This window comes from Varroa jacobsoni, unplaced genomic scaffold (genome assembly GCF_002532875.2).
Source record: "Varroa jacobsoni isolate VJ856 unplaced genomic scaffold, vjacob_1.0 scaffold_958, whole genome shotgun sequence".
In the NCBI taxonomy this organism is placed as follows: domain Eukaryota; kingdom Metazoa; phylum Arthropoda; class Arachnida; order Mesostigmata; family Varroidae; genus Varroa; species Varroa jacobsoni.
In genome coordinates, this window is record NW_019213860.1 from 101,797 (window position 1) to 117,367 (window position 15,571).

Consider the following 15,571-nt stretch of genomic DNA (forward strand, 5'->3'; position numbering starts at 1 on the left):
TCAAATTATTGGTTTCTTATAGCCATTGATTACAGCCAACAAACACGCTTATTGTTTAGAACCCTTATTGCTCCTGTGCCTTTCGGTCATTTTCGCCCTCCTGAGCCTCTGGCAGATCAATCTTGTGGGCTATCTTTACAGTTTGGAGGTAGCGGTAAAAGCAGGGATGGTTGAACCCCTCCAAGAGCGTCTGAGATCACGCCTCCCGGCATCACATGCTTTTTGCCTAACGTGACGACCTGGCGGATTCATTCAGCACTGATTCAAGCAGACCATTACTTAGCTCTGCTATGCGACGAGCGGCTGGCAACAATTAATAGCCTGCAGAGGCGAAAGGGTTTTGCACGGACAACAGTTTTTGTATACCAATGAAAAGCAGAAATCGTAGCTCTTATGCGCATCTGTAAAATGGTAAAGGGGGAATTGCGCTACCAAAGAGTTACGTTTTTATAGGAGAGAACTTCGAAGTGGACTTCACGATTGAAGTGAATTCGACTAGATAATAAGCGAAGAATGTTGCCTGCGAATAGTCATTTGCAAATTGTGCATCAATAGTCAAAGGCATGCCACTGGGTTGAGCGTTAGCTATCGTTCTGAACTGAGACCTGTTACCGAATAACGTGAATCCAAAAACACCAGCGATGTTGATGCCCAGTTGAAGAAGTGCATGAATATTGTAGATGGGGCCGAACAGGCATACCGTGTTATTTGTTACGATGATTGTGATAAGTAGACGTCGCAACTGCTTAATATTGCCAACTGATTTTGTTGCGTCTTATGGCTATTGTGTGAATCATATGCTAAACAGTGCATGTGTTATGAGCGCTCTCTACTTTTTTACCATTAGTTGGGCGGAAAGACCCCCTTGACATAAGACAAGGCTATTGGAGAATATACTGTGCAGATGCGCTTTTACCTTGCATCATTAACGTGTGTTATGATGTCCTATTAACTGACCTTTGTAGTCGACCTCTGACCTGAAGTTCTCCCTGGTGTCCTTCTAGATACATTTATGGAAGCAGTAAAGTGCGTACTGTCTCTCGTAACCGTGTACCTTCTTACCTAGCGTGGCTTAATTTTCCGAAGATGCCACCACAGAATTATCAGAAAGTAACCGTCATTGAAATCACGGCATAAAGTGATGAGGCGCAAATTTTTGTTGGGAAGTAAAAGGAACTGCGATATCTTTCGTAACACACCATAAAGAAATAACTCCTGATATGGACTTTCTCGGTATCCATTACAACAGCAAAAACGCTATTACTCAAAAAAATTTCACACAATGTATACCATACGAATTCTAGTTTGACGAATATACTCAAACGCGACTTGAAGTAATTTAATTATAAAAGTCCTGAAAGGTGATCATGGATACTATAGCATCGTAAAAAATATCCTTTTGATCCTTGTAATAAACTACGATGTGGAATTAATCTAATCGAGATTAAAAAAAAATGTACAGAAGGAAAAGCAATAAAAATGGTCGCGTGATTGTGTTCACATAAAAAAAGAAATATATATATACGAAAAAAAAAAAACGTATGGTATAGTTCGATAACAATCATACGAGTGTTAACAAATTTAAATTCATCATCATCATCATGTGATGATCATGTGTAAATACTGATAGAATTGTTTCAGCTGTGAGTATGATACGGATAAAGGTGGCAAATGAACATTGTTAAAGTAGAAAAATGTCTAGTTAGTTTCTCTGATTTGCAGTACGTTCAGCTCCGGAAGGTAACGTACGATATATCAGAAGCGGGCAAAATGTCAAAAAGAGTATTTGTCGCTTGTGCAAGATAACAACATATATTTTCTTTTGACAGCCATGGTACGTATGTATGATGATGTCCAACCTTCTAAGGCCGCCGGGTAGGTAGGTAGGTAGGTTGAAGTAACCACTGCTATAACAAGAATCGTAAAGAAGTTTTTAGAAGAATAAATATTCTTGCTGTAAGACGCCTTATTCTATTGGGTCCTAAACGAACTCTACAAAAAGGAGCACTTTGGGTGCGTTTACTATTGCTATTATTATTATCTTCATGGACTTAAATGAACGGTGAGAGGTAAAACAATTGCAATTCTCCTCTGTCTTTTGGTAGAAGGCCGTTCTTGCTTCGCTCACGTACTCTGTAGTGTGTACGTGTCACAATTACTTTTCGCTTATTGCGGTGATAGTAGAAAGTGGAGGTAGGAGCTGACTGGAAGAGACAGCGGCAAAAGGTTCTGCGGCTGGAAGAATTAGTTTGGTCATAGGCCATACAATCAATGTGCTGATGAGGAGCTTGTGCAGTGTCGGTGCAATAGATGTAAACGCGAATCCCTGGGGAAGCTACGTAACAATTTTCAAATGCGCGCACCTACTCGTTCGAATAACGAACGTGATTGTAAAGGTCAAATAGCCAGTGTCTTGAGATAACAAAATATCTATAACGACGCTGCACAAACTTCACACCGTATCGGCTGTTCGAAGTAGAAAAATGTTATCGCATACGCTTGGAGTAGAATTAATTTTGCAGCACAGGAATGGAAAAGAAAATTAAAGCCCTAACCAGGATTCCGTAATTCGTTCCTCTATTTCGGCCAATAGTTGTTCTTCATTCAGGCGACGAATATTCAGATGACCTTATCATAGTATAGATAATATTAGGAGCAAGCCCACACTGAAATACAGGGGTGCGTACAGAGGTAGGACAAGAAACAATGAGACCGTTTATATCTACATCGTGATTCGGCACATGTGGCTCTTCTTGTCGGTGTAGAAAATGTTTCAATTGACTCTAAGTAGAAACACACTATCCCTGTCTAGTAATAGAGTTCCACTTTCATGATCATTTGTACGTAGCGCATGTCAGAGGACACTCTTCTCTGCACTTCGTCGAATACAATGCAGCATACAAGTAAATAGCATATTTCGTTCATTTAATCTATGTGCACGATACCGTGCAAAAACGTTGTTTATACGGTTGTATAGAACATCGGTCACTCTGGCGTTCCACAGCGCTCCATACTTGTAGCGTTGAATCCGTGATTTTCGTGATACTCATTTACAGAGCGAAGAACAGTCAGACAAGCTTACCGCCGCGACTATTTTTTTCATCCAAGCCAACAAATATGGACTGCATATCCTAATGGCACTTTGCAGTTCACAATCGCTCGTTTTCCTGATGTTGCAAAAACAGAACGTTGTGGGATGCTTCAGCGATCGATGATACTTTACATACAATGAACTGCTCAATTGTCATCTGGACTCACTCACACAAACACTCCGGATTCAGTTAAGTTAGATAATTTGTTTGTTTGTTTGTTTGTTTGTTTAGCCCAATATTCGCATTGCAGACCTCATCTGTGTCTAATGCCTCTCATTTGATTTTATCAAAGAGATTTATTCACTCATCATCGCAACTTCATGATGACAAACGAGGGGTTCCGTGTATTTAATTAAACCATTTGTTTGTTAACAGATACGCAATCAGAAAATGCTGTTATAATAATAATAATAAGGCATTATGGGCACAAAAATAGGGAAAGCTTTCTAAGTGGAGTTTATATGCGGGTACGTCCATCCAATGCTATTGTAGCATTGGCTTACAGGACTCTTACGTAATAGCTGTTGTTTGTTGGCCTGATTTATTTGGCTACAATAAATTCAGTGTTTTTTTTTGCAACGAGCTGCTAACGAACCGTCATACGTTTAACTAAACCAAGTAGAGCTGCGCGAACAACCCTAGACATAGCACATAGCTAGTCCACCAGGGTGTTTCCAGCGCCACGTTCAATCAAAAAGCGGTCGCCTATAACAAAACCCATTTTTCACTTTAAAATGTGGCAATTTATTAATTCAGTCAAGCCATTCCACGAGTTAGCAGGTTCTGAACTTCTAGAATAATACTCAATCATCATGTCTGCTTCTAAAAGATCGTGACTAGCAGATTGTCACAAAAACTCAAAAAATATAAAGGTATACGTTTGAAAAAAATGTTACGTAGTTAGCCAGCGTTCAACTTTAACATTTTATTTCATTACACATGTTTTGTAGCTATGTTCTTAACAAGGATTTGTAGCTAAAGGGAATATAAGTGATAATAAATATGGCTCCGTTTTTTTTTTCGGCTACGGCCCGCAATGCCATCTGCTGCGTTTGGTGCCGAAATTTCTTGTAGTTTTTCAAAATTATTTATTGTAACCATAACTTAAGGTTACAACATGTCCTTATAGGTCACCCAGCAAACGCTATGATTCTCTCCGGTCTCATTGCTAGCATAATGTTCGGTCTCACCGTTTGTTCTAAGTCTCGTTCCCGTTGCGGCTAGTGACGCTGACATTCTGCACGAAAAATCGGGATTCAATAAACATCTAATGTAATTGATTTATCGCCAGACATTAGTCTGGTCTCTGTTTCGAAACCGTTGCGGATAGCTGACTACCTAGCGGAAAAGCTAGTTAAGCCATCAGATGGAGAATTGTTGCCGAGTATGGCTGTCGTAAAATAAGCGCATGTAAGACCGCATAGTGTGACAATTCCAACAAGATACCAATTCATTTTTTCAAGCCAAAAGTGTGGTTTTGGCACCAAAATCACGATGCTTTGGCTTTAGGTACTTTAGGAAAGCCTTGCAGCAATTTATCATCTCCCTCACGAAATACACATAATTTTAAACGAGCCAATAGAACATGCTCACAATGCTCATAACGAATGTAACGAAGGCTCATAACAGGAAAAAGTCAGCTCAGATTTGATTTGATCGCACCAATGTCCACCTTCTCTTGAAAAATAAGCTCGTGTCTTTTAGTCCTCAATGCGCAACAGCCATTGTGGAGTGCGTCCATAACATAAAGGAATATGCATTGGGTCATATCCTCAACAGATACGTATTCATATGCGAACAATAGGCCAGCAAGTTAGATGCCGTGTGCTCTTAGTTTACCTCTTCTTTTGTCCTTTCGACCGGCCCAGTTTGAGTCGCACTATGGGCATGTTGAAGATAAACTTCGTTTACTGGCTGATCATCTTAGCTAGATGCCGACTCCTTGCGACACGCTCATGGCAATAGACCCCGACAATCAAGTTGTAGCCAAGATGCAGCCAGCACGCCATGCTTTGTTATGATTAGTAAATATGGACAGACTCCCTGAACGTGCCCAGGAAGCTTTCCAGTATTTGAAGTATATACAAGTATGAAGGGTATAACGTATGCGCAGAATTTGGTTGAAATTTTCTGTCCGTCGTAGAGTTCCTCCGTCTTCCCAGAAAGGAGAGGAATCGGTTCAACTATATTTGCTGCCTTGTCCAGAGGGTCAGATAGATTTTAGACTCATAGCCAAACTATAGCCTGAATCTTATCCGCTATCTCCCGATTTAAACATGATCTGTTTAAAACAATGCGAACACCACGATGGCAAATGTATCTTAAAATGGTTCAAGACCCGTCTGATCGTCGATGCAGAACGACAGCCATGTAAGCAGCGAATGCACTACGGCAGCTTACCTGATTAGCTTCTGGGCCGTCTTCTCGGGCGTGTTTGAGTCATGAGATACTCCACCTCACGCGATGTCGTTGTTCGCCATGGTGTAGGAAGAGCTAATGTCAATGCACCATAATATATTTCAGTAACAGTTCATGTTGCTATATCCCAAATGCGCTTTCGTATTGGCACCGCGGTGTTGGATCTTTGAATTGTGGCGAGGAATCGTTAAAGAAAGCGTCTGCTACAAACTGCTCTCCGGCCTACTAATTACAATACCGTACATTAGTTTGGAAAGTGTTCGTACCGTCCCAACGGAGAAACATACATCCTTAAGAGAACGCCCTATGGAAAACATATAGGGGGCCCCAGTGGTCGACGTCCAGAGAGCATTAGTCACGCTGTACGCGGTGTTCGTCGATTTCAAAGGGACCTTCGACATGGCTCCCAGATTATGCTCACGCCTATCGACGTGGCAGTCTCTATTAATCTGTTCACCACTCTACATCAGAACAATAAAATTAAAAACCGAGTGACCAGACTTCCGCCTTTTACATTGACAACTGGTTAAGGGGCTCAACTAAGGGGCTATTTTCTGTTTTACTGAAGGGCATTCTTGATTAAAAAAGAGAGCCGAAGAAATTAGTCGAAATCATCATGTATACGGACGACTTAGGGATATGCGAGTCTAACAGGTTTCTGATGCAGTCAACTCTAGTCCGGCTCTTCGTGCCAGTCACAGGGCCTGATAAACCTGACTAAGGCAGGGGAAGCAGGACAGCGATCTCCTTGTACCATGATCACTCCCTTTATTTAGGGTTGTCATCTCGTCAACGGCGAAAGTTTTGTCGCACATGTTTTCGAAAGACGTAATATCTGCTGCTTGAGCGATCAAATTGCTTTATCGTTTGTCGCTCGCAACCGCTCCCAGCTTGACCTCAAAACAGCTCAATAGCAACATGTGGGAAATGCACCATTTGGGAGGATCTCGATCTTCGAACGATTCAATCGTGCCAGAGCTCTTTCTTCAAGAGAGCATTGGGACTACACATAACGATCGGATATTGCCTCGCCTATCTTTTAGTCAACTTGCTAGTGCTGTGTAAAGACCTGCATGATTGCTTCGAGCACTCGGCAACAGAGACCTTCAAGGCAAACCTCAACAACTGGAGGTAAAAAATCTTCGAAGATCGATAAGAACTTTTTTAATCCGGGTGCGATAAAAATGGTTAATGTAAAGAGGTGGATCGAAAATCTCCTTGCCGACTCGCCTCTGTTGACTCTCAGTAACGGAATCTAAAACTAACCTTAGAAATTGAGAGCAAAAATCGGAGCAATTTGACAATTGGGATTTGCTAAGGAATAGCGAATGCGTCGACTAAACCGACATGCCCTAACTTTCTTTACCATAGATTTTACCATACTTTACGTTTTACCATAGATTTTGCAGGGAGTCACGAGTCTGACGGCAAATGCGGATGCTCCAGATGCGAAAGGAACTGTGATAGGTATCATGCCCGTTACGCTTCGGTGCCATTGTTACGACATTTGCCAGATTATCGAAGTGCTACAAATGCCTATAATCGATATCAAGTAAGGTGCCTTAATGATTCTATATTTGTTTCAATCTTGTGATATTGTGTTGTTAATTTGTGTATGTAAAATGTGTAAGTACCATTAGCAAAGGTAAATGAATGAAATTGCGCGTGATCGCAACCGGTGCTTTCTCTTTTTAGTGGCTTATTCAGGACTGGCCAAGACAGGTCTTGTGAAGAAAAGGAAGCACGCTTCAATCAAATGTTTTTAAACGACGCGTGAAGGCACTGTCGTCAGGGCAGAACAAACCAAACGAAGAGCTGCACGTGCCTTAGGGGATGGAGCTAGGAACCTAAATGTGTCCGCAATGAACCAACTAGTTACTACTACTAAATAAGAGCCGCCTGACGTCATACATCAAGCAGCAATACGTAATGGAGGCGTCACATGTTGGTAGTAGAAAACTTCGTACAAAACTGATAGAGCGTGTTACGTTGAGTACTGACAAAGTGACGAAAGTTTTGGAACAAATGTAAAAAGCAATTCTTCTGAAATTGTCATATATAAATACCTATTATTTTGAAAATACTGCAACTTTGCAGTTTGCAGATTCTAATTTAGCTAGTTCCAATGTAGGACACGATCTAGATACTCATCGAAAAAACAGTAATTCACACAGAGTTAGTTAGCAAGGTCAAGTCGTTTTAGCACACTTGGAAATATGTCAAATTTTTCACTAACGAATTCTCATTTCTACATCATCTATAATAAATACAGTACGATTAGTAACTAATATATATAGCCACTAATAGATATAGCTAATAGATATAGCCACTAATAAACTTCTTAACTAAGCAACACAGGGACATGTGAAAAATTTAGCCATGATCGAAATCAACAGACGCCATCTGATACCGTTAGTTCGAAATAACAAAGCTCGGGCTGCACAGTATGCCCGGTAGGCGCTGATATCTTCTGTTTACATGAGTTACAAAAATCAATCTTAAATAAAAATAAAACAATTAGATTAATTGTTGGTCATATCACTTTTAGGCCAATATTTCATATAAGATTATAGTGGCTATTTTTAGTTGTCCTGTTGTTCATTGGTTCTCCAATGGCGAAGGTAGTCTTGCGACTTTAGACATCAGGAACATTACATGCATGACAGTCTCAAACAAGTGTACTGGCTAGTATTTTGAAGCGATCCTTTTCGAGTGGTAATTATATCACGAGATAGTTTTATTGATAGCATAGCCGGAACTAGCCAAGGTACGGTTCAGGTCTGCTAATGTATCTATGAAGTTTTTCGAGTCTGGGCGTCTCTTGAAATTTTCGTCTCTGCTTAACGGTGGCTCCGGTCACTGCAAGACCATTACTTCCTTTTTAAAGTTCAAACTCTTTGCATATATATATATAATAAACAATAGCGTTATCATGGTTGAAGCCGCACTGCCCGCGAAAATTCAAATTAAATTTTCATCAGCAAATATAATTTTTCGGCTCTCAGTGTTCTAAGGTGTTCGTTTCCCAAATGCAATTCTCCATTTTTAGAAACGGAGCTCTGTCTAGTCATCAATGCTAGAACATGCTACACACTAGCATAAGATTGATGATAAATGAATATACACTCATAGAAAAACGACTATAACACTCTGTAAAATGTGAAATTCAGGGCTCCGAAATATATTCCTGAAGAACCAGCAATGTTCTAATCACAGTTCTAATGTTTTTTTTTTGGTCTTGGCTCTAACACGACGAGGATATCATATAATTACGACTAACGTAATCCAAAGTGAGATTCTTTTCTGTGGAATAGAATTATTCACTGGAAAAAAATGGAAGTATGACAGCGTACATCAATTAGTGCAATCAATCTTTCACATTGTCAGCAGCTAAATCCTGCCCTTCAACATACTCCCCACAGCACACTCCTTTGAACTTTAAAGAAAAAAATATCTTGAAGCCCGGTTAATAGCGAAAGACAACCGACCACAAAGGTAAGCCATTAAGTCGAAAAGAAATTCCCGTTCTTAGAAAAACTTGTTTTTACCACTTTTCTTCATTTGCTGATAATACACCGTTAAAAAACGCTCCTCGTGCCCATGTAAATATGGACCAGAAACTGAAATGAGTCGTTCCAAGAAAAAAGCCAAGGTCCTGAGTCCAATTGGGTCTTCATCCAAAAAAGGTTTGACTTTGCATTTAGTAAACTTAGTTAATTCGAAACAGCTTCTTACAAGTCAAACAGTTAATCGACACGTTTATTTAGCCCAGTTGCATCAAGTCAGCTCTACTATTGGTAGTTAACATCATAGCTCATATTTTTATATCACAATGCGAATCCACAGGCCGTAATATCGTTAATGCTGCCCGTCCTTATTTCGAATAGAAGCTTTTGTTGAGTCTTACGTACTGTAGAGCGCTGAAAAATTTTCACCATTTCCGTATGCTGGATAATCGGCTTCTATTTTCGAAGTATTACGGCCCTATTTTCAACACAGATCCAGAATTCAATATGTGGTTAAACACTTCATCCGCTACCTTCTGGTGGGAAGGCATACATAATAACTTAATGCTACGGGAACATTACATGTGATATATTCAGTTCAGTAAAATGCATACATACAAATAAACCACAATAAACCGAATGCAGGAAAAAGCTCACCGCGGGAACTTTCTTTTTAACTTAATAAATGCCCCATTGTCGCAGCGTGGAATTGCAAGAAAAACATATACTAGAGGCTGCTCGCTAAACTGTTGCCTAGAAGATTATCCTTTTACTCAAGATGTGTGAGAGTCATCTTGAAAACACGATACTAGCTTTGAAGACAGAACTTAATCGAAACAACATGTAGGACTGGTCAAGGCCACCGTACAAAAATGTTCGACAAGCCCCGAGGTTTCCTGTATATGGCGTTGGTCTACATTAAGATCCCATTTGATACGACTTCTAGAGAGCGAATTCTGAATATTTTGGTATAGGTAAGTGTCAGAGAAGACGTCTTTGACCTTTTGCCGGGTTTTCTACAGCAGGAAGGAAGGCAAGAGAAGACTCAACGGTAGCGAAGCTGTCTCTCTTCGTCTAAATGATGGGGCCTCGCACAGCTTAAGCTTCATTCTGTACTTATGGATTCCTTTTAGAGAACAAAAAGCACGAGTCATTGTATTGAAGTCATCCTACACGCGTATGCTTGGCCAACTATGGCTTTAGAACAGCGCTAAATTTAGTGGTCCCGGACTAGGCCTCACATGGTAGCTTGGACTGAAGTCGGAAGGGCTTAAATGGCTGCTAGCAATACGCTATTTATTGCCAGCAACTTTTTTCTCGTGTACAAATAGACTCTCGTATTTCAATAACAGCCGCAGTTGTAGCCCACATACGGTAGAGTAATGCACGAGAGAATTCGCTGCGGCACACTCAATCAAGACTCCGAGCGTCGTTTCCTGTTTAATGGTGACCGATAGCGATCTGGAAAGTGAGCCTTATTCGGAGAGACCTTACAGCTGCTAATCGATGTTTGTTAAATCAGACAAAAGCTTGTTACTTAATATACCTACTAGATCTACATCACACGGCAAAAAGTCATCTCGTTTACTTTTATTTGATAGTTCGCCGTTTACCAAAGATGATACTACGCCTAAGATTCCTAGCCACCGTCGCCTTCTTTGGATACCTCAAGAAACAGAAGCAGAAATTTATCAGATCGAGATCAAGGGCCTCAATGTGGAAGCTACGACAATGGATCAAAAAACCAAACTGGGCTCGTTTTTCTGGATAAGATTATGTATCATTTTAAGCCCTCCTAGAAATTACTTTTTAGTTATTGCAACATTTGCATTAACTCTATAAAACGTCTGCAAAACTCTATAATGAATTGCGTACTGAAAACAACCATGGTTGGTTGTATGCAGAAAAGTATAGCTGACTATAAAACGATACGATTACAAGCTGGCTTTCCAGGATATGATTTATCCAATCGTATAGATTGGGATCGATTTCTCATAAAATCTGGCCTCCGTGCAAAAAAGATCCGGTCCTAGTCATAGGCAGAATGTATCCTCATTTACTCTAAGGAGCTTCACTTTAGGATAACTTATATATGTTCAAATTACTTGCAGCTAAACCTAGTCTGTAATGATCGATTTTACAGATTCGATTAGGGTTAGAGAATTCAGTTCAGCTAAATTGGCTGACTTCGAAAAAAAAAAAACACAAATATTGTATACGTAGCTGGACTGAATGTGTTCGCATCTAAGTCAGATCTGTAGCATCCATTGGTGCGTACCATGGTTACCTAAAAAAAAACAAAAATAGGCAAAAAATTATCCTGAAATGTTCTATTATACAAACACCTTCTATTTTATTTGTAACATCCAAGCTATATTTTCTTTGCACATACAGTTTTTTCGCTGATTTCGTCGAAATTGATAGTAACTTGTGGGAGGGGATAGATCCTAAAAACTATAAGTAAGTTATGGCGGTACCTAGCGTGTAGCAGAGTGAACCCAGTACCCCCTCGTCATAAAGCCGGCTCCGGACCCAGTTTACTACTTCAGGGTTTTTTGTTCTACTGTTTTATGTGTAAAAATTTCTATTCATAAGTTTTCTTCTGAATGGAAATATTTCATATTTCTATAAAACTTTGTGACAATGGGCTGCATTCGTTCGCAGAGTCGTTCTTTGCATCTAGATTCTATCATAATAACATCTACTTTCATTTGCTATCAAGGAAAATTGGTTTTTAACGCTTTAAACCCGTATGCCGTTTTTATGACAAAGCAGTAGTATTACTACTTAGCAGTTTGGCGGTGCAAGTTTGAACCAGTGACTACTTAAAAAGCTGAACCGCTCATGATTTCACTACTTAGATATAAAATAATATGTTAAGCTAATCCCTTGTATAGCTATAGTAAAAGTCTAACTTGAGAAAAAAATAATTATTTGCATCAGTTCCTGTGTGAACAGGCGGACATCTCACCTATGAGAACTATCAACAAGTAACTTGAAGTCGATGGCAATTGTAACTTGTATCCATATTATGCAGTAGACACTTCAGCACGATGCGGCAGCGTGCAAGTAATTTTAAATTGGGTGGATTTAGCCTCTGCCGCTCTAGCTGTACGTTAAACTGATTAATCCTTTAGTGGTTTGTTTGTAATGGAAAGTTTTATTGAAGCAGTCAGGTCCACTACCAAGTATTAACTTTTGCTTTCGACTACAACTGCTTTTCGATACTATATGGTCGAAACTAAACAGAGTCGTACCACCTTAATCCACAATGCAACGTACCACATGACTTAGACGAACCACAGATTTCCTACACAATTTTCGAATATTTTTATGTATTTTTCAGTATCAAAATTGTTTTTTACGAATGTGTGTTTCTCGTCTTTATCATAGTGCTATTCTGTCAAACCTACCCATGAAAAACAGACGAACCCGTCAGAATCTTTTGAACATTATTCCAGCGGTATAACTTTAAATTTACAGTTCAAATAATCATTGTACGGTAACTTACATCTAATCCCCATAATTTATAAACGATTATAATACAAGCGTTCTGTAGAAGGTTTCACACCCAACATTACGGTGTTCGTTTTGCTGGTAAACTTTAATAGAAAGTTGTCTAGCTTCGAGGTACAAAAAGTTTACTGAGTTTTCCCTGCGAAAAGCCGTAGTCTTCGCTTTATGGGTACGGCTAAGATCGTTTGTCCACTTCTGCTCCCGTGAGTTTTTACGCTGCAGTCGGTTCTCACTACCGTTGCGTTTCGTTTCAAGCCGACTTTATCCTGTTTCCCGATATCTCGTTAGGCTTTTGAGTTTGCGCTACCCAATTCAAATCTTTCAAGGAGCAGAAGGCATTACGAAAGGTGAATTTTCGTACGCTCGATACCAGTACTTCATCTTCGAAGACGAGTACGTCCATTTAGTAAAGTGCCAACTTCAAGCTAAACGGTTGAATTATATCACACAACAAGATTACTAGCACATATATGTGTTCATACGAATTTATTAGTAACACCAAAAAAAATGTGAAGTACGTTTTACAACAATTTTATTAGTCACCGAGTAAAGGTCTAGCGGATTCATTTGAGTCAATTTGGAAGGATCAGCTACACAAATAATACAAGCGCATAGCGCGTCTTGCAGGCAATCACTACAAAGCCTAAATAGAATATTGATGATTTCCTTCACCAGGTATATTTTAACATGATGATGCCCCCAAATGTACCGTCTTCGTTTATGTGCAAAGAAAAAATGGGCCATATACACGATATAATCAAAACTGTACAAGGAATTGTTCCGAGCGAAAACCCCTTCCCTAATGCAGGGCATTTTTCCCCACAGCCAAATCCGCAAATCATTGTTGCAACACCATAGGTACGAACTGAGTAAAAACAACAGGCACGGTTAATAAAATAGCCAGAAATGTACGGACTTATAGTATTAGCTTCAGTTATGTACTAGAAAGCTCGTTTTCCTTTCTTATCTTCAACAGCATAAGAGGCGTGTTTTCCCTCGACTAACATGAAGATAATCTCAAATGAATACCGAAAGGTTGTATGGCTTTAACGTTAGAGATACGGAAGCTCTCCAGCAACGTTAATTGAATTTTTTTTTTCGAAAAGAACCTAGCATTTGCGAGAGAGAAAACTTGATTAAGCTTACAATTAAAAAAAGCGTACAGCTGAAGCCGAAGTGGCAAAACGTAAGCTTATTGGAGGCATAGAGCTAATATACAAGTTAATGGATATTCATGTAGAAAAGCAATGAAATCGGGTAAATACTCGGAGATGGATAATAACATTTGAGCACAGAGTTCCTTCTTACATCCATGCCTTGTTATACACAGAATTCACCGTCTAAATTATAACTTTTTCTTATTAATTATTTCTAAGACTGTACTTAAACACAAACAGATGTCTAGACGAAACACTTTCTATGACTGACGATGATGTTTACCCAAATCGCTTTGTTTTCTGATTTGTCATCCGTTTTCACAATCGGAAATGGTCGCAGGGAGTTAAATCCGGAAACTATAAGGATTAGGCTACACACACCGAGTTTTTTCTGCAAAAATGAGTTGAAAGTATGGGCCAGTGCACTGTTTTAATGGAGAACCCGAAACTTGTTGCTCCACAGTTCTGGTCTCCTGCGTTAAACAAAGTTACGCAATTTTGAAACTTCGCAATAGTCCTCCTCGGTGACTATGAGGTCGGATGAAAAATGAATGACTTAAAAATAAAAAAAAACGTGACGAGCAATCTTGTTTTGAATCTAAATCCTGACACCTTTTTCGGTCGGGGTTCGTTTATAAAATATTTCGTTTTGGTCTCCTCGAAACTGCCGTACATCCACGGGTCGTAATCCGTAATAACGTCCCCAGGCGAACTTGACTCTTCTAGAAACGCCGAAAATTGTTCATATCCAGAACATTCAGCTGTTTCAGTAAAAATTCTGTTTAAGTCTTGTAACACCCAAAAAGTATGTCAAAATAGTCTGACATCAGCAAACTAAAATCGATTTCTTTCGTTAGTTCCCTTATCGTAATTCTCTCGTATAGCGGTTAGTAAACACAAGTTTTTTTTTTTAACTTATCCACATTCTTGTTCGAGATCGCTGACAAGAACCTTTTAGAATTTCTGTCTAGATCCTGTATAGATTCCCGTTCGACTTCGAAACGCTTGAAACATTTACTTACTTAAGCGTTACTCAATGTCTGGTTTTCGTAAGCATTCTGTAACACCTGCAGATTGTCCATGGGGTTGACTTTTTCCCTACACAAAACCTTATGCGCGCTCGTTGTTCTTGTTTGAAAAAGTCGAAGAACTCGAGTCACTCAATGCGTAAACTTACTCAGTATCGCTGGAAAGCTCGAACTGCCTTTTAGCCACAACAATCCTAGATCCCTATCAATCATCCAGTGGTGTCATCGTCAAACGATTTAGTAACCTTTAAACATAAGTACATATAGTCGACTTATTGACATGGTAAGCCAGCCACTTGATGACAATTGTAATTAAAAGGTGATACAAAAGTCGAGTAGCCCCATTGAATGTCTAAAAACAGTCTAACAAATTTTGCGTTTCCAATTCACTTTTTTACATGCGTATAATTTTATATTTTTATACATAACTAGTAAATTTATCGTAAAAACATCTTAATGAACGATGATAAATGTGTATCTAGCTAGGTCGAATTGTATTGACAAATAGTGCCAGTAGTTTCATGTAGCTCCTTGCTCTGTCTCGGTTCATAAATGCTTGTTTTCAATCTCCACTCTAGTTCTATATAACATAAATAGCGATGAGTCTTGTATTGTTTAACGCATCCTTGAGACAAGGCGCCTTGAATTGAAGATTCATTATAACAGCTGCCGAGCCTAACTAAAACTGTGTCGGGTTTACGACGAAGCAACGATGTTATTTTTGCTATAGAAGATATTATTCCGAGTACCATGACAAGGAACAAAGTATGCTCTATGTTCCTTGATCCCCTCTCGATTAAAGGGTATTTAGTCGAACACGAAGCCGAATAAACATATCGTACTTGACGTCTTAT

The 15,571-nt window shown here is 39.4% G+C and overlaps 2 long non-coding RNA genes across 2 annotated transcripts in view; one reads left to right on the forward strand and one right to left on the reverse strand.

Moving 5' to 3' along the window:
- LOC111265336 (uncharacterized) overlaps positions 1-8,801 on the forward strand; it is a 34,649-nt gene extending 25,848 nt beyond the window's left edge. Inside the window, exons 2-3 of the long non-coding RNA XR_002683394.2 lie at positions 6,911-7,062; positions 7,206-8,801. This is a non-coding gene — a long non-coding RNA (uncharacterized LOC111265336). The remainder of the gene's footprint in view (positions 1-6,910; positions 7,063-7,205) is intronic.
- Positions 8,269-15,571, reverse strand: part of LOC147752827 (uncharacterized) — a gene marked incomplete in the record, with an annotated part of 14,888 nt that continues 7,585 nt past the window's right edge. Inside the window, 2 exon segments of the long non-coding RNA XR_015313016.1 lie at positions 8,269-8,369; positions 9,422-9,494. This is a non-coding gene — a long non-coding RNA (uncharacterized LOC147752827).